Genomic DNA, 19443 nt, shown 5'->3' with positions numbered 1-19443 from the left:
CAAAGAAATTAATCAGGAACCTCTCATGCTTTTGGATCATTGTGTCAAGTTCCAACACCACTTGCTGTGATTTACAATGCACGGTGTGACATTAGCAGTTCATTAACAAAATAGGTTTGTCAGGGTTTGCATAAAGGAACCCACAACACGCTTTACCTGGGTAAGAAAGGGCTCAGTAGCAATAAGAAAATGAGCCTGATGAAGGATTACTGTGTGATCACTGTTAATTCAGTTACCTGAGCCTGTACAGTGTCTGCTTTGGACAGGGGAAAGATGCTGTTTGCAAGCCTGTGCCCCACTGAGAGCTGGCTCAGGCAGCAGAGCAGCATCTCCCCAGATCCACAAAAAATCCATTCAAATAAGATAAAAATTCATTCAAATGGGCACTGCCTCTGCAGAGGGCCAGGAGCAACTCTGTTCCTTCTGCAGCTGCAAGGGGTTTGTGCCACACACGTTACCAATCCCCAGGGCTGGGCAGTTTCCCCCAGGCTCCTGGAGAGATGCTGTGCTGCAGGACACAGGGAGCCAGGCCCAGCAAGCACAGGAACGTTTTGGATCAGGCTTGCCATGCACTCAGAGCAGTAAAGCTGCTGTCTGCACTGCAGGACCAGCCTTTCATCACCTGCAGTTGTTTAATTAGCTGTAGCCTTGCTGCAAACCTGTTGAAAGGATGTTTTTTATAGCATCCTCAGGGAGTCTGCAGACTGAAACACACCCTGGGCTGTCTCCAAGAGGCACCTTCAAATCCCTTCCACTGCAGTTATTGCTGACAGCAGCTGCATTTGGAGGGACATGGAACACCCAGGGAAGCCATCAGTGTGAGGGCATCATGTTTGCCAGCAGGGACCCATGCACGACTTTTTCTGGGATCCATGGCCCAGGACTGACCTGTTCAGAGTTTCTCCAGTTTATGGGAGTCTCTGTCTGCCAGACATACAATCATCTCTCACTTTGTATCTATCCCAAACTTGTCTATTCGAGAATTAATCAAATCCTCATGTCCTATGCACTTTCATGCCCTTGTAATTCCATGCAGAATTTCCTTCTTTGCTCGAACACATCACAGCTCTCTGTTGGTGCTCTGTGACTGTTCAGTGCCACTGCTGCAGATGGAAAACGCTCTTTGTGCTCTGTGAAATGCAAGAGCATCTCCTTTTGTTTAGTTTTGTTTTCTCCTTTATCACTCCTGCTGCTTCACACTCTCGCTTTCCTCACACCCACTGGCAACAAATACACACCAGTCACCAGTCTCTGGTGCTCACTCCAGGCCTGCTCTACAGCACAGGACAGAGATGTGGGAGAAGGAATACTTACACAACAAAAATCTGACATAAATCAGAACAGCTACAGGGAAAGGTAGATAGAAAACAGGCACAGTGAGCGAATTCAACTTTTGTCTAAGGTTATGCATCCAACGTGGCTCCTTGTAAAACTGTTTTAAAGCTCCCAGTGATTTATACACTTGGTAGGTATGTAAATTGTAATGAAACCCTTCTTGGGAGGTCATTTCATCTGAATGAATGGGTCAATACTTCCTAGGGATGGTTTGCTCTGCTGGGTGTAACAGTTTGTAAATATGAGACACATGTAGGAAGTCCTTTAAGGGGAACATTTTTTCTAAAAATTAATTTAATCCACTGTCTACTGGTACTTCTCAACAGGCTAAATTGTACTCAATTGTACTAAATACTCACCTCCAAAGCAAGGTACCACAAACCCTCAGCCTTTGAAAAGACATATGTGCGCTTAAACACAGAGCAGAGTCAGATGCTATCAAGTCCCCAAGGGTGAGGGCACTTCTCACCTGTTAAATCCTGCATTAAACACCATCCTTAGCATGGAACTTTCTCAAGGCCCAGATAAGGGTTTTAAAGAACTGATCTAACCAAACTGCAGCATGCCTTCCAAAATTCAATTCTTCACTGGTTGAGGGCCAAGAGAAATAATTGCTTATCAAATTTACTGTAGTGATTATCACTATTTGCCTGAACCAAGACCACAATCTAGTCCTAATGGGAATGGCAGGATCTTCAGAGCAAGAATAAACATGGAAATTAAATATATGAAGCTGTCTCCCTTTTGCAGCTCTTGGAATGACTCCATTCCAGGTTGTTTCCTCCTTCTATTATAGGAACTAGGAAAAACAAACTACTGAGTTGTAATCCTTGGCCTGTGTAAGAAATGGGAAAACAGAGAGACAATGTCCCACATGGCAACAACAAAATGAGAATTTGGCAGGAGAACAGCAATGTCTGTCCTTTAACTCCCTGTGTCACCAAGCAGCCAAGCAGGGAGAACTATGGAAGTAACTGCAATTCCTCTTGTTAATGTGATTTATTGGCTGTGTCTGCATTAGCAAGAAATGCAGTGTTAGAAGTGGGTCTGTGAGCAGCTGGTGCTGAGGACTCAACACCTTCTGGCTGCATTTGTTAAGCAGCAGAGGTGTGATCTTGTGACTCCAACTCGACAGTGAACGAGCTCTTTCCTTACAAAGTGCAAAGGAAACACGATTCTTCTTGATAATAAAAATACCAACCAAGCTAAACAACCATCCTTCCACAAATAAACTAAGGATGCCTGTATTTTCTTCCCAGAGGAAGGATATAGGTAATTATTTGTCTTATTAAACTGCAAGATTCAAAAGCCCCTAATCACACATGCAAATTTGTATGACTTGTTGGCACCAAAAGTCACCAACTTTGATCAAGACGTTGGCTCTTAAATTTTTGGTGAAGTAAAAGTTCCCTTGTATTGCATTTTACCCCATATTAAAGCTTATCTGATATATTCTCATACTGCATTTGTTCACTATAAATACCTCTGTCCAGAGTGGCACGTACCTTCCTGGGGCCTTCCAGCAACACATTTTAGCATCAATGAAATTGCTTTGCATAAATTAACAATGGCAATTTCAAAATTCCTAGAATGATGCTGAGGCTGTGACAGAGAAAGCAAATTTAATGCACAGATGGATGAGTTTCTTTCATCTTGTCTTCTAAAGTTCATAGTGCACTGAATCTAGTGGAGAATGGACTCTGCATTTAACCAGAGTTGTACTGGTTTTATTAACTGGAGTGAGTCTCCTTGCAGTTCAGTGCAACAACTGAGCTTTGTATTCATTTTTTAGTTCATAAAACATTCTTTCCACACAAACTAGACAATTGTTGCTAAAAACAATGTAATGTAATAATGTAATGGTGAAAAAAAAAAAGAAAACGTGGAGTATCTATAATTTTGAGAAGTGTCCAGGGAGCACGAGTACACTTCTCTTCTGCTGGTCAGGGCTTATGCAAAAGAACAAAATGTAACAACCATTCCCCAAACTAAAGTAAGACAGGAGGCTCTCTCCTTGTACAGACCAATTTTGTTAATTTTACTGGCCACAAGTTTTAAATTCACATTTTTTTAAACCAACAATCCCGGACAGTTCCTTTGTCTCCAGCTCTTGATTTTCATTTAGGACATGTTTTTGAGACAGAAACCTCTAATGAGTGTTTTTCTAACATTTGCCTTTCATCAGCAAGAATATTTGACTTTCTTTTCTTGTTTTCTTCTCTTATTTTCTTAATTTATTACTTTTTACACAAAAGGGATAACCAGATCTGTGACAAAACTATCATTTTATAACTACCACAAAATATGAACTGAATTTCTGTTTCAATGCATGAGGTTTTTATTAAACAAGTAAATAATAGTCTTGTTCATTTCAACCATATCCTGGGCCTGTTTTTATGTCTCACAAAGCCCAAACAGCTTGGAAGGAAAACCAGCATGGAATATTTTTACCCTGTCTGACCTAAATTTATGTATGTTTTAGTTCTTCCAAGAGAAAGAGAAGCGGAATAACTACTCCCTCTTCTCAGTTTCTTTTCAGCACTTATATTTTAACTGTGTTCTCAGCTGCCTGCATGAGTCATGGAGAGCTGGAAACAAGAACCCCCCACGATATTGTAATAACTGCTTCCTCAGGAGGGAGCCTCTGTGTGTTTTGGGGGATACCACTAAAAAACCACAAAAATCTTCTTGTGCTAAAAACCTCCATGGGAAATAATAGAGGAAGTGACAATACCTTAGCTGCAAAAAGAGATTATTTATGAGTGTAATAATAATAAGGATACCCGAGGATTGCCATATCACTGTCTTGAAATTTGTGTAATTGTTCTTCAGCATTTGCAGAGATTTCAGACTGCTGTTGACTTTGTGGATTGTTTTGTGTAATGACAGTATTGAATTTCACTGGTCTAGGCATAATTTGGACTTGGTCCTGTGATGTTCCAAGAAACTCTGAAATCCACACGCTTTTATAGGAACTGGAGGGTGTTCAGTGCTTGCCACACTGATCCACACTATTCCAAGGCACTAAGTTCATCCAATGCCTGTCCCTTCCTATACACTGTAAGTTACATCCAAACTAAATCTCTTTGAAGCTGCCTAGGAAATATTTAGAAACAATGGAGGAAGCTCATGGAAAAAGAAATCCTACACTCCGAAATGCCATAATTTACTGAGGACAAGCCAGACCCCTCTTCCTTTGGTTCATGTCTGCACTGAGCAGGGCACAGCAAACCAGGGCAAGGATCTTGTGTAGTGAGAGGAAAAACAAAGAAAGGTCAACTTAATCATAAACCAAATTCACTGGTGGGTCAAATGGATTCAAAGAGCAAACACACAACAGTAAAAAGATGCTGTGAAACATGAACAGAGGCTTTTGGTATCAAACGTGCCCATCAGCTCTACGGCATTTATAGGCCTGTATCATTGTGCCTCAGAGTGCCCTGGCTCAGTCCTGTTGGCTGGAGCTTATCTGCCTCTAACACAGAGCTTCAGTCCTAAATTCCTGCACATGAGGTCAGACAAGGAGTTGGTCACACTGAAATCACATCTCCCTGTCCGAGACTCTTCCCTTTCTCACTGGGCAGCCCTTCCCCTTCTCTAGTCACATTCTGCTTTCACACCCCTGTTTTTGCTGTCCTTTCATCTCTGTACAGCTCTGACTTGCCCTGCAGCCTCCCCTCCCTGCTCAGTGCAGTTTGCGGAGCCTCTGCACAGGAACAGCCTGACTTTAATCAAAACTATGCAGGAAAAGCCCTTCTTCTCCAAGAAAGCTTTTAGACATTACAAGTATTCAGGGTTCGTTTACAACATTGGGTAATGAAGCAGAGCTAAAAATACCATATGTTCCTCTGACATTGCCCATTCATTGCTACAAATGACTGGAATTTCTGTGACTGCAGCACAAAACTTGTTTTACGTTTTTGCTTTTAAGTGGAGCTGTGTATAAAGCTCTTTGTCACTTGGAATATCCCAGTGTTTTACATAAGAGAATAACAAAGTTTATTTGGAAAAGGCGGCGAAGCCTGCAGCTTGTTTTCCTCTCATTTTCCTCCATGAATGAGGAGAGATCTTAGAATGTGAGATCACAGGAGTAGAACTGGCTGAATTTTCTCAGTTGTGAGAAAATACAGGGAGGAATTTATTGAGACTGCCCCCAGAACATCACCTCTGATTGGCAATTCAGTGCACTGGAGAAGCAGAAGTCTTTTCAATCGGCTTCCAGCCTCCTCTGCAATCTGTGTAAATCTATTTCAACAACAGAATGAGATTATCAAAGCATGAGAGAGAACTGACACATAGGGCCAGATTGTTTGAAGATGTTTATTTTAAGTCATTTCACATAATCTTATGCACTATATTTGTTTTTTGAACTCAGAGAAACAGAATTATTTTTTCCCTAGTAATTAAAACTCTGAAGGCAGACACTCTTGCCTGCACAATAAAAGAATTTATAATATTTTAGAAAGTATTAAAAAAAAACCCTATAAAAACTCTCGACTAATTTCTTCCTTTCAAATGCTGAAATGATCTAACGCTATTAATAGAAGATTCTTTCTCTGTGGAAAATGTATTCTTCTATTTAAAGCTACTGGGGAAAAGCTTGAAAGAACAAAAAATTATGATTCTGACATCTGGCTATCAGTATAACCTTCGGATGATGAGTTCAGATAGCAGCTTTAAAATGCACACATTTATTTGGAAATAAGGCAAGGCATCATTTCTCCACACGGTTGTATCCCCTGGCTACACCCCTGCTGGAATCCCACCCAGCTTGTCCCTTAGTGCTGGGGGAAGAAAACTGGAGGATCCCAGATTGACAGCCCTGAAAACTACAGGTTTTCCTTCATGCCCAAAACCAGGCAGAGCTGATGCAGCAGCAGAACCTCCCCAGGTGCTGCTCAGCTCTGCCTGAACCTGACCCAGATGCCCCAAGATTGGCAGAGCAGGTGTTGCTCTGTCCCCATGATCTCCCTGCAGAGGTACGAAATTGATACCAGAGCTGGGATGACATTTCCTGTGGGCAAAGGATGAGAATTCCTGTCACAGTAAGTCAGCAAACAGAGCACCTCCCCAGGAGTTTAAAGGGACATTTTATAATGAATAGCTCATATGCTGCTTCCAGGCACCCAATCCATGAGGCTTTACTTCCCTGACATGTGCCAGCACTTGGTCATTTTCTTCATACGCTGATCCTGCACCCAGGTGCCATTCTAGGAATTCACTCCAGAGCTACGTGCCTTGTCCATTCCTGGTGGGATCATGCACAGATCATATTCACAAAAACACGGGGGTATGTTGCCCAAAACATGTGATTCACAATAAACACATCAAAACCTGAATAGAAGGCTTTTAAAGCTGAAAATCAAATACCTCTTTTGGATTTTGTTCTTGGTTTAATAAGGAAATGCAGGCAAAATATTTGTAAAGTGAACACTGTGCTAGAAATCTCTAAGTAACCCAAACCCAAGTCTATCTCTGCAGCATTTGCATGGCTGTGAGTCTAAAATGGAGAGCTAAGCAGCATTCCCCATTAGCAGGGTGCTGGATGGGAGGAATTATGTATTTCTGTGATGTATGCATGGCACAGAATTAGATACAGCAGTTCAGAGCCCCTAACACAACTTTTCTTCCACAAGAAGATGTATATTCTTCCCTTAGAAGATACAGACATGCCAAGCAGGTCTTGGTTTACAAACTCTTGGGCTGGTATCCAATAAATTGTGTTTTAGGGTATTCAATAACAGATCAAAATGACCATGGTCCCAATGGTACAAAGTGCAGATCCAGTAGAAATTCATTCTCACTTCTCAAATTGTTTAAAATACATTTATTAGTCCACACTGTTCCTGCAAGCTTTTTGCTGGATCAGGTATCATTTCTCTGCACCACTTGGACTTTATGCTGTATCAAGAATTGTCTGTCATCCCCCAGTTGGCATCAATCTGGCATAAAAGCACAGAGCTGGCATAAAGTGGATCACAGCTCTGGCTGATTTGACAGAAATATGGTAATTTGCCCGTGCCTGATCTGCAGGAAACCTGTCCTGCTGTTAGAAGCCCTCGTGCACATATCTGGTGTCAACATCAGCCTCTGGTAGGGCAGCAGAGCCTGGCGGTGCCAGAAGGTGATGGGAAACTAATGGAATATCTCTGCCTGTGCCCCAGCCCTGAGCTCAGGGTGACAAAAATGAGACATCACATGGTGGCTCCAGCCCTGTGCACATCCTTCTGCTCAGTGACCTCAACTCTCAACAGCAGCTCCTGCCACAAGAACAGCAAGGAGAGGATTTTCGCAGGGCATGAGCCTGTGCTGTGCAGCTGCAGCCAGCAAGGGGGATGCAGAACAGCTCTGTTTTCAGAGCAAAACAGACACCCTTCCCTCATGTTTGCTCTTCTTGGGTTTAGGCTTGGGGCTTTTGGCTTATGCACCACAAATTCAGCAGTTATTCTGTAGTCTGTATCTATATATTATATCTATACCGTATATAAGTATGCACGCAGTATTACATGTTATATTGTGTAACTACATGTTGAAAATCTAAAAAACACCATCAAGGAGTCTGCTGCTAATATGGATTTGATTATAAAATAGCTGCTTCTTGTGGAGGTCAGAGTGAGAGAGGGTTTGGGAGCTTGATTTTGGGGTGGCACAGTCAGCACCAGAGATCTTGTAAACCCAGCCCAGCTCCCCAGCAGAACCCAGTGCTCAGCCTGCCTCACTCAGCCAGGCTGTTCCTAACCCCTCCTCAATAACGCATCTCATTCATCCGAGGAGCATGTGTGATGACTTTCAAATAAAACAAGATAAGGCATCAGTGAGAAGTTGGACTTTGGCATCTATTACAGTGCTGTCTTACACGTTCATATTTATAATGCTCCAGTGCCTAAATGCACAGTGAAAGGGTTGTAAACAAGAGTTAACTGCAGTTCCCATTAAAGGCTTCCTTAGGTCTCCTCATCTCTCCTGCTATTTGTTTCCTCTGATTCTTTAGTTTCCCTTTTCTTTTTTTTGCTTTTTTTGGTTTTTTTGTTTTTTTTGTTTCCCCACCCCTGGCCTCCAGAGCTGGCAGAAGGGCAAGGGGAGAAGGGCGGTGCTATTTTGTACTTAGACAACATCAAAAGTGAAAAGCTTTGACATTTCCCAAGCCAAAACTGGCAAAGCCAGCTGAAAAAAACCAAATGTTCCTGTTCCAAACTGCAAACTTTCCTTATTTGTTGAAAATGTTCCAGGGTGGCTTCAGGATATGCTGAGCCAGCCTAAAGGCAGGTTTAACTTATGTTTTGACCATTTAAGAAGGAAAACAACTGTCTTCTTCCATGATGCTCTTTGGCACTCAGCAAATAAATTTTACCATGGCGACTGTAAAGCCACTTGAGTCGCACAAATTCTTCACTAGAGTGGTCCTCGACATCTTGTTCTACAAACTAACCTGGGCACTCAACAGTCATTAAGAATAAAAAACCCACATGAAGTAGCTGAGTATCATGCGTTAGTGTCATGTTTTCCAGTTGTTACTTCAACATAACAGCTGAGTCTTACATAATCTTGTTTTGTAATTGTATACCCAAGTGCTCTACAGAGCAGGAAAGCTAAAATGTGTAGTGGAACCTGAGTCAGCTTGTTCCAGTGCTGGAAAGAGAAACTTCACCTCTGAATATTGTTCCAGAACTCTGCTTCTTTAGCTAAATCCTGGAGCCCAGCAAATTCTGACTGGTCACAGGCAGAGGAAGTTCCCCAGAGCTGCCCTGTGACGTGATACCTTATCTTGCTCTGAACATGGTAGAATTCAGAGTTTGTGAGGTCTGAAGGTGCACAAATGGATAATGTAAGTGTATTTTTTTACCAAACCTGAATGCTGTGCAGAATGACTGCACTGACCTCCACAGAAAAATATTTTCAGTGCTTGTAGCATGCAGCTGTACACGAAGTATGTGCATACTTGGACCTAATTTGAGATATAGCTGCCACAGCTGGAGGTATGAATCATATAATGGCTGTGGGTTTGGGCTCTTCTGATGTGTAACCACTCAGCTCCAAAGCAAAGCCAGGGATTGCCAATCCCTGCCTTTCTGCAGGCTCAGTTAATCACCCCCTCCTTGACACCGTGCCCTCGCGTTCTGTGCAAACAGAATGACGACTTCACAATTTCCACAATGAGACCTCGCTGTACAAGCAGAATTTCTTGCCATGATTCTTCTCAAAATAGATTAATCTTTGTAGAAAATGAGAGCAGAGGCTAATGAGGGTTCAGGCACAGATGGGATGGCACCAGCAGCTACTTCCTACAAACACAGCAAAGTAATGGTTTCTAGCATGACATTTAAAAAAACCAAGCCCCACCAGGATGCACAGCTGCAAGGGACTTCAGTTTGAAGTCAAATCCGATGCTGACTGGTTTTCTTCAGTGAAATACAACACCTGGTCTCCTTATCTCACCTTATCAATTTAATCACACTTTTAATGAGCAGAAATATAAAAAGTAAACAGTTCCCTTCTCTTCTTAGACTAATTTTCTTTCTATGCTGTTTATTTTGAATAACCAGAGTTCCTTTTTAGACCCCTGTTCAATATTTCATTCGAAGAATTTCACAAGCATCTTTGAAATGTTATTTTGAATCTTCAGCAATGTTCAATGCAAATTTCCTGGGATTTTCTCCCCTCTCAAACTGGGCTCTGTCTTTCAGAGTGGGGGAAGAGCTGTTTCATGGCTTGCTTAGGAATCCAGCTCCATTCCCAACTGAGAGAGAAGTGAGAACTCTGTAGACCAGGTTACAGATGAACTGTGGGTAATTTCTGTATTAGCCCCCTATCTGTAGCTGGTCCATAAAAATCCAAATGTTATTCAGGGGTGTGTCACTTTCTGTTATGAATTCTAAATAAAGAATCACGAACTACTCCAAAAAAAAGTAGCCCAGTGGGATAAGAATCAAACAGTGTTTCAGCAGTTATGGAATGACAGATATATTTGTGTCTTGATACATGTGGAGCTAACAGTAACTGGCATTGGTAACGGTGTTTGGGAAGATTCTGTGCAATTTTATGCTCAGAAGAAAATAATCTGATGTGTCATTTGGCATAAATTGCCTCCTCTGGATGTGCAGATCACTGCAGTTGCTGTCTCATTTTAATTGGGTTTCACTGTGCTAACTTCTCTGGATTATTGCATTTACCCCCTTCCAGATGATTGTTATATCCTGTATTGAAAAGGAATTATTACCTATCTTTCATCTTCTAGAGACAAATAAGAAAAACTGGGAAAAGTTCTCATTCTCTCAAAAGGGAGGTGAGGGGATCCTGCTGTTTTTCCCTACTTTGGGCAATATTTTTAGCTGGCTTCCAGTGGCAGTGCAGGTGCAACAGGCCAGGGAAAGTCTCCATGGGGCACTGTGCTTGTGCCATAAAATAGGCCCAGCTTTATTTTTCTGGCACTGAAAACAAGGGAGAAAACTTTTGACCTGCAGACATAGGGAGAGGAACAGTCTTTTGGCTTTATAACCATTGCCAGGTGTGTGAATTACAACATCCCCTTGAAAATTGCATATATCCCCTATATCCCCCCTCTTTTTTTTCTTTTTTTTTTTTTTTTTAAACAGTGGGAGAGGGGCAAGGGAATGGGATGGATCTCCTTGCAAGCCCCTCTGGTTTTTGAATCAGTAGAATGCATGTGGATCAAATTCTCAAGGCTTATTTCCCAAAAGTGAAAATCAGAAATTTGCATTCTGAAAGTTTCTGATATTGGATAAATTTGTCCATCTTCCCAAGCGCTGCCTAGGTAGTGGTGCCTGGTGATCATGCCTGGATAATCCTGCAAGAGACTGAGTTCTAATTTTGGCAAAAAATATAGTGCTGCAAAAATAACTTTAGGGTCTGATAGCTGAGTTTTTCGTGAGTGACAGAGCTTATTTTTCTTGAAGAACATTAACAGATTTTGCAGATAGACAATAGAAATTAATTAAATTTTCTGGCCCACATGGTTATTCAGCAGAGCTTGGTAAAGTGAGTCATAAGGGTTCAATAGTCCATGGTTTAATTTAAGTTACATGACTTCTACGAAAATCTTGAGATTTTTGGGGAGGGAGATGAACTTTGTGTAGAAAGATTTAAAGAACAAGGAAGGACCAGGGAATAAATCTGAAGGAATTTGGTGCACAAAGCTGGAGAAAGTTGGCACAAGCAGCCTCAGTGGAAGACAGGATGGAGAGACCCATCCTTCATGTGTAATAATCCTGACCTTTGCCTTAGTTTTAAAGTTATACTTGGTAGCCAAATTATACCAAATAGATTACCCAGGAGCAGAAGGTTGAGAGAGGGCTGGCTGCATTAAACATTACAATAATTGTCAGAGTTGTCACTGTGGCATTTTCCTCTTCAACCACTGCACAAGGGGTGAAGTCAGGCATTTGCTGTACAATTAACAAATCATGGGATATTCAAACAAATCAGTGCTTTCATCAGCTTCTACCATTTCGTCACATTACTTCTGAAATTGATTTTATATTGTAGGCCTACATATCCCCTGAAATACATTTCTCTGCATATGTGGAGCATGAAAAATTAATCCATTAACAGGTATTCTTTAACTAGGTCTCGAGAGTGCTGTGAGCCTGAATTATGCTGCATTTTCCAGTATCTTTTTCATTTTGCATGTTCTAGATAAAAAACTGTTTCCTTTAAAAATCGTTGCTCTCTTCTCTGTAATGCTGACAGGAGGGGAAGAGGATATTGAAAAGTTCCTCATCAGCATAAATAAATTAAGAGTCCCCACTTCAGAGAAGCCAAGAGGAATGAAGCTCCATTAAATGTTTTAAGAGGAAGCTGGAGGCAGAGATGACCAAAATGAAGCTCCCCAGTCTAAATATATTAGCAACCCTCTCCACACTTGGATTTTTAAGTGCCACATAATCTATTAAAACTGAAACATCTTTGAAGGTAGCGCAGTTAGAGCAGGGATTGTGGTACCACGTATTTAAATAATGGAATATCATATTTGCAGTTTTTAAACCTGTATTTTCAGGTAAAAATTCAGCTTTCTGTTAATAGGGCCCGTGTTGTATTTCTGTCTCTCCCCAGGCTCCTCCTCTCTTTGTCATCCCTTTCTCTGCTGCCTGATGATGCCTCATTTTGCAGGATTTCAAAGATTTGCAAAAATTTCACAGCAGTAATCCTGTCATGCAGCCAGGGATGTATGTACACTATTTATAAACTGATACAGTTCCACTTGCTGCACAATAGCAAATTCATGATTAATCAGATATTATATTAGAGAGCTTCACACACAGACAGCGTTGTCAGCTCAGGATTCAGCCCCAAGTTTTATAGCATTTATACTTCAGTGTGTTTTTTTTCAGGCAGATACCCATAAATTGGACACTATTTACATTTTTTGCTGTCACTTTTCATAAAGACTGCCTTGTGCATGGGCCAAGATAGCCCAAGCCTGGAAGATCTGTTGATTTTTTCTTTGTGCAGTCCTACCACTGACTTGCCTGGTGGCCTTGAGCAACCTTTTCCTTCCCTCTGGGCTTCATTTATCCTCTTTGAGTAAAAGGGACACAAGAAATTTAATTTACTTTGAAAGGTATGATTACCACTTGCAATGTCCACTGGAGTCTTGGGATAACAGATGGATGTGTGTTTAACAGACAGGACATTCCTGGCAGTTGCTTTGGCAGGAGGATCCTTCCCTGTGACAGGAGCCCCATTTCAGTGCTAGGGAGGGGGAAATGAGAAATGTGCCCAGAGTTTCTACAGTGATCCTGCTCCATTCATCCTGGCAAACTTTAATTTCTGAAAACCAACCTTTTCCCTACGGTATCTCCTTAATTTTTCCACTGCCATTCATTGTATTTTATCACAGTTTTATCTTGAGTTACAGGCATATTTTTCACCTGGGTTTCAAACACAGTATGTTTTTATCAACTTAAAGGCATCTTGCAGGCATCTTGCTTTTCAGACTGTTTATTTTAGGGTTTACTTTTTTTCCTGATCACCTCATTTTTACATGGTCCCTTTTCTAGTAATTAAGCACCTAGATGCACTGGGCCTCTGATCCCCCCAAAACAGAACTGGATTTTGGCTCTTACTCCTTCAACACTTTTGAACTGAGCCTCGAGCACCACTCCAGATGAAATTCTGAATTCATTTCTTGTGGGTCCTAAAACTGCTGTTTGACAAAGCAGTTGTTTACTGTGCCCAGAATTATTTATCCCTCTTGTCCTGAAAAGAGAGTGATCCAGGCTATATGAGGGGAATCTTCTACTTATTACTACTCTAAAATTTACAGCTTTTCCTTAGAATCTTTTTTTTTCATTGAAAATTCCAAAGTCCCATTTAAGTCTCTTTTATCCACTTGACGTATTTTTTTTCACCAAGATGGTTTTGCAAATATTAACAACCTCTGTAAACAAGACCAAACCACACAGGGGAAACTCCTCCTTAACCTGCCCCCTGAAGAGCCATTTGGAACAAATGGCTTTGCATAATACAGCTTTTTCTAATTAGTATCTCTGGCAATAAGCCACTTGGGTATGTTTGATATGCTTTTATCTTAAGATTAAATTTACATTTGCTCCTAGGTAGCTCTGACATCTTCATTCTTGTTTTAGATCTCTGTCATAACATGATTACTGTGTGATCACTACTCACAGCAAACCAGCCCCATTTGTAAATGGCTCAGGTTCATCCGCAGTGATGGGCTCTACAGTCCTGCCAAGTGAGAATTTTGGGGGGTTGTTTTGCAACTTGGCTCTTAGAATTCAAAAAATATTGTTGTAAAAGCTGCAGGGCAGGTTTAAGGTATATTTGGAGCCATATAACAATTCCAAGAAACAAGACAGAAAAACAACCAAGAAAATAATTGATAAATAAGAATGTTTTTTCTGAAGAGATTGCAATTAAATATTCTAAAGGAGGTTAGTCCAGCTTTACAGACAGACTTTGGCACAGATTTTAAAGAATTTTCCAAAGTTTTGAAGAACTGAATAAAGAACTGATCCTTTCCTTAGTCCAGTTTCCTAACCACTGAACTTCTTCCTACCACAGAGAACTAAGCACTTTCAAACATAATTTTTCAAGGGCAGATTCACTATCAGTGCTATAAATTGTTCCAGCTCTTAAGAAATCAGTTGATCTGTTACTGATTATATCAACTGAAGATCTGTCACAGGACTCTCCAGTACAAAATAAGTTAAACAATATAAATCAAATGAAAGTACTTTCATAAATGTTAGGAATATTAACAAAATTTCTTGTGCCACGAAAAAAATCCCTAACTTTAAAAAATTTTATGTTTAAATAGAAATTTTTTTTCCAATACTTGGAAACAATAAGAAAGTTCTCAGGTCACAGTAGGAAATGTGTAAATCAGATCAGTCATTCATCTAATTTATTTTAAGAAGTTTCACTGTTAGGTTCCCTACAGCTGCTTTAGTGAGAGTCTTTATTGTAAAGTGCCAAAAAGGATGGAAAATATCCTACCATGCAAAGTTACTTCTCCTAGACATCACTTTGTGAGATTAGAAACAGAAAAATCAAACTGCAATGCAAAGGTAAAGTGACAGCTACAAATCAAACAGGAATCTAATTCCATTCACCACACGGGCCTTTGGGATTTTCATACTTTGTGTGCTTGATCAGGTTTCATTTGATGGCCATTCATTAAGGAAAACATTCTTATTTCCCCAGGTAAATAAATAGATTTCTTTCTCCAAAAAGCTTTGTACTCCACTCTCATTTTACCACGAGCTTGTTAAGTGGTCAGGTCAAAACCACAGAGCAGGAAAATACTAATGCAGAACTGGAAATCCTTTACTTGTTCTCATTTGAGGTTTGTTCATCTCCAACACCACCAGGAGAGCGAAGAAAAGTGCTCCAGTCACACAACTCTGAAGTTGTACTGGGCACTTTTTACTAAGACCATGCTGAAATAAATACCATAATGCCACCCCATGAGGTCTACAATAAATCAACTCCTTTTCAACCCACTAAAAACGACATAAATCACATTCTGTTAGCTCAGGGTTGCTTTGTAATTGCAAAATAGTGCCAGACTTCCAGTGGAGGACAAGATTTGAGATTCATAAATCAATCAAGTATCATTTACCAACTCATAATATCAATCACCATACAGCATTCACAGCATCCTCTTCTGTCTAACATTTAATGCTTACAGCATGGCCATTATAGAATATTATGGTGTGAAGGCTACCACTACTAGAAATTACACATTATAGATTCAATCTATTGACTAACACTAAAAATCCAATGGCAAAAAAAACTATACTGTTCATTTCAATGGAGATAAAAATATTTTTTTCTAGGCTCATTTTGAAGAGAGACACTGAAAATCTCCTTAACCCTTCAATGTGTATAATATAACTTCTTTTTTAAAGGGTTGTCTTAACTTGGGTTATTTCAGTGTTACACTTCACAACACTGCCTCAGAAACCATTGAGGGGGCAAAACTGAGGACAAGGAGCTGGGTGCAGGATGATGGAATACAAGTGGGAAAGGAAACAAGTAGCTGAAGGCAGAACAACTTCTTAATTGGCTTTGCTGTCAAAGCATGTCCTAAAACGCTGTCCCAGACTTAGAATTAAGAGAAGAAAAATTGTGCCTCGGAATGGTGAAGCGTAGGATTAGAAACGTGAAAGAGAGAAAGATCTGGAGCCAGAATTTTAAGAGAGACAAAACTCAGCTGGAGAGATCTAAGGGGAATGAAAAAAGTTGAATCCAAAGCACGCTGTCCTCTAGAGCCTCAAATGGAATCCAAGATTTCAGACATTGTTTCTCTACTGGGAAATACCTGATGGGTGCTGGGAAAGGTTCCACCTTCATTCCCACCTGCTGGTTCAGTTTGTCACCCTGCAGCTCTCTGCAGGACCTCTGCTGCCTGAAGAACTGCAGACAGAACACTGATGTTGAACTCTGTGGCAGAAGGTCTGGGGCTGGTTTAATTGATATTCTGAAGTCTTTACTAGAGCTCTCACATGCCTGCTGTTAGCTACATAATCTTATGCAATATTCTATTGTCATTCCCTGAGAAACTGTATAGTGGCTTGCTTGCAAAAGCTGTGCATGGGTCAGGGAACTGTGGAAAAAGGAAGATGGAGAAGGCCTTGGAGAACTGGGTTCTGTCTCCTAACCCTGCCAGACTGCCAGGGGGGGAAAGTAAATCATTTAAACACAGTACAGCTGATGTGTAAATCTTCAGGTAGTTGAGAATCCACAAGAGAATTTAGTAAGACATTATTCTCTAAGCATGTGAAGTGCTGCCTTATCTAATGGGTCTGGAAAATCACAGTGTACACGTCTCAAGGCAGTCAAAACGAGCATTTTAAAATCCCTGATGCTCTGCACACTCCTCAAGCCTGTAAGGTGGACAATCCAGCCCCACACTACTCAGAGCTTTTGTGCAGCAGGTACTGTAGTGACAGGCACTACATAAAAGTTTCTGAATATATTAATAACTTCTGCCCTCACAGATTACTGGAGAAAAATGTGGGTGATGTGCACTTTAAGGCTGCATCACAATGCATATGCACCAAGGAACAAAGTGAAGATTGCAGAGGCAACCATAATTCTGGCACTTCCTAAGTTTTTAGTGCATGCCTTTAAAATCTCAATAATGTGCTTTTAACATAGCGGCTTTCTGGTATATAACATGTGATTATCTGAAATTACATATATATTTTCACAGTATCTGGAGAACATTTTGTTTTGTGCTTTAGAAGGATCCTGAAATCAATCGTTATTTAAATAAAACATCTTTGGCTTTCTTTTCACTTTGCTTTTGTGTGGAAGCCACAGAACAGCTTTTCACATAGCAGATGAATAATGTGTAGGAAGAGTGAGAGAGGAAGGGAGCTGATGGCTTCTTTTTAAGTATGTGAGTTTAATTTCACCAGTCATTTTATTTTAATCATAATGCAGATCCAAATTTGTAGGGGAAAAAAAAAGAATCTCCTGAATGCTCCTGTATGTTGGTTCATATACATTACTGAAAAAGTCCACATTCTGTAAAATAATCCATTTCTTTTCTGCTTTTTTCAACTGTAGCTTGAAAATGAATATACATTGATATCTAAAGTACTAGGTAGCATAAAAACATTCTGCATCTTCAAACTACAGCAAAATGCAGTCAGAGGCTTGCAGGACAACTCTTAGATTACCTGACCAGATTTAGAGGTTCCATAGACAGAAATTTTCTTGCACTGTTGGATTTTTTTAGCAAAACTTTTTCTCATCAGTGCCAAGAGGAAAGAAACAAACTATCCGGCACACGCCTAAACTCAAAAGTATTATGGCACTTGCAGTGAGAAAAATTCCTTGTTTCCTGCCCCCATTCCCTCCAGCTTCTCTGCAACGTAACTGCACACAAAAATCCCTCTCTCTATTAGAAAAGTTTATCTATTGATCCTGAAATAAGCACGTGTAACAGTTATGCAGTTGATCTGCCAGCACCATCCCTGGTTCCCAGTTTGGGAAGAACACGTTCCTGGTTATGAAATGGATGATTTCAGAGACCAAAGTATGAAAGAACAATCCTACTCGCTTAGGGAAAAGAGAGCCAATGGAATTTTTTTCCTCTGTTCCTAATGATCACAGAGATAACACATTCTTAGATATTTTATCACAAGCAAAACATCCTAGGAGTCCTAATTCCTTCAGGTTAAAAGCTCGCAGCATTCCCCTAATATAGAATCTCAGAAATATTTTTAAAATATCTGAAGCTTTAATGTCCACTCGCCTCAGCTAAAACTCCCAGTAAATAGATCAGTTTAAGGAAATAAGGCATCTGTAGCAGGAGGGAAGTATTTATCCATCTTTCTGTTCATTTCTTTTATCCCTTGCTACTCACCTCCGAGTGCTGCTGTTGCTCGGAGCACACAGAAGGCAGCAGCTCATTCCGAGGCAGAAAAAGGTTATTTCCTTTCACCCTCTGTTACTGCTCTCCCTTGAAACTCCTTCACTTTCTCTTTTCGAGCTGCACAGGAACACAAGGATGGACCCTTTGGGCTCTCTTCAGTTCTGTGTGTATTATGTAAAACAGATGAATGCATTTCCTATTTTAACCACGGAAATCATGTCTGCACTGACGGGCGCCGGGATCATTAACAGCGCACTGTGCGCAACGGTGAAAGCCCACGGAATGCTCAGAATCGGGCTCAGCTCTCTGAATGCAGAACCAGATGAAAATCTGAAAATCAACTTCTCTTTGTTGCAAAAGTTTCTCTTTTTCTCTCCGTCAGAAGAAGCTGGAAATCGCTGTTTAACCAGTACCTTTCATTGGAAATGCTGGAGCAAAGCTCTAGACTTGGTGTAACACCAGAAACAAACACACTGGAGATGTTTTGGCCATTAAAATGCCTCTAACCCCAGTGTAACTTTCGGTCAGCTACCACATCAAACCTGAGATTCCTTTCTCCCAAGACAATTTTGTCTCGTAGCACTGTCAGCAAACTGCTCCAGCCCTGCTTGAAAAGATTCCAGCCCAAATTACAGCAGTGAAAGCCTGTTCTGGCCTCTTCCCTTACTGTTTTTTTCTACAATATTTACATTTTATATTATCCCACACCAAGTCTTAGCCATAGCTCCCAAAATGCAAGAAAACAGTCTTTCCTTCCTGCAATCCTAAATGCCTTCATTAGGGAGACTTAATGTTGAAGTGTTTTGGAAGGCAGATGCTCTGGATTTAAAAGAAACAGGAGAGGACTCAGTGAACAGCTGCATTGCTCTCAGCTTCCAGAGAGCCATATTTCAGAATGGTTTTCTACATTATTTTGTCAGTGGGAACATATTATTACCATCTAAATTTAAAAACACTGGCTTTCCTGCACGAAGGCAAAAGCAGACTTAAAACCACAATGACTGTTCTGTGCAAGTATTCTGTGCCAATGATGCAGAAAATGAGATCCAAGTGAAAAACAAAGTGGTTTAGAAGGTCTTTGCTTGCAAGGTGTCTGTACAGAACTGGCCAAAAAGCACCGGTACAGGAATTCTTGTACACGTTAATCACTGTTCACAGTTCTTTGTTGAAATTTCATTCCATGGATGCTTCAGCTCTTCACCGAGTGCTCAAAAATACTAATGAGCACTATTGTATTATAT

General features: G+C 40.7%; 1 protein-coding gene across 2 annotated transcripts in view; it reads right to left on the bottom strand.

Moving 5' to 3' along the window:
• Window positions 1-19443, bottom strand: part of PHACTR3 (phosphatase and actin regulator 3) — a 99936-nt gene that overhangs the window by 53674 nt on the left and 26819 nt on the right. The window contains exon 1 of one of the 2 annotated variants that reach the window (XM_042045896.1): window positions 18194-18366. The exons of the other annotated variant lie outside the window; for it this stretch is intronic. The gene's annotated coding sequence lies outside the window, so the exon portion shown is untranslated. Of the gene's footprint in view, window positions 1-18193; window positions 18367-19443 lie in introns of those variants that run through there. 2 annotated transcript variants of the gene reach the window in all.

The sequence above is a fragment of the Corvus kubaryi genome, unplaced genomic scaffold, assembly GCF_017639235.1.
Source record: "Corvus kubaryi isolate FWS band 111438036 unplaced genomic scaffold, C.kubaryi_AGA036_p1.0 134, whole genome shotgun sequence".
Classification (NCBI taxonomy): Eukaryota; Metazoa; Chordata; class Aves; order Passeriformes; family Corvidae; genus Corvus; species Corvus kubaryi.
The sequence above is the reverse complement of the archived record's forward strand: the minus strand, read 5'-3'. Positions and strand labels throughout refer to the sequence as shown.